The sequence below is a fragment of the Eimeria mitis genome, genomic scaffold, assembly GCF_000499745.2.
Source record: "Eimeria mitis Houghton genomic scaffold, Emh_scaff268, whole genome shotgun sequence".
Lineage (NCBI taxonomy): Eukaryota > Apicomplexa > Conoidasida > Eucoccidiorida > Eimeriidae > Eimeria > Eimeria mitis.
In genome coordinates this window covers 4,037-4,262 of record NW_013571023.1, presented here as the reverse complement: position 1 = coordinate 4,262, position 226 = coordinate 4,037, and the positions used below count along the sequence as shown (strand labels likewise).

The following is a 226-nucleotide window of genomic DNA, read 5'->3' as shown; positions in this document are numbered from 1 at the left end:
GTTGCTGCTGCTGCTGCTGTTGCTGTTGCTGCTGCTGCTGCTGCTGTTGCTGCTGCTGCTGCTGCTGCTGACGTTCAAAGAAGGTCTAGCTGCTGCTGCTGCTTCTGCTTCCGCAGCCTGCCGATGCAGCAGCAACAGCAGCAGCAGCAGCAGCAGCAGCAGCACCAACGGCAACAGCAGCAGCAACGACAAGAAATAGCTGGCAGCAGCAGCAACGGCAACAGCA

The 226-nt window shown here is 59.3% G+C and overlaps 1 protein-coding gene across 1 annotated transcript in view; it reads right to left on the bottom strand.

Moving 5' to 3' along the window:
- EMH_0006120 (uncharacterized protein) overlaps positions 1–226 on the bottom strand; it is a gene marked incomplete at both ends in the record, with an annotated part of 10,579 nt that overhangs the window by 6,664 nt on the left and 3,689 nt on the right. The window lies entirely within an intron of this gene.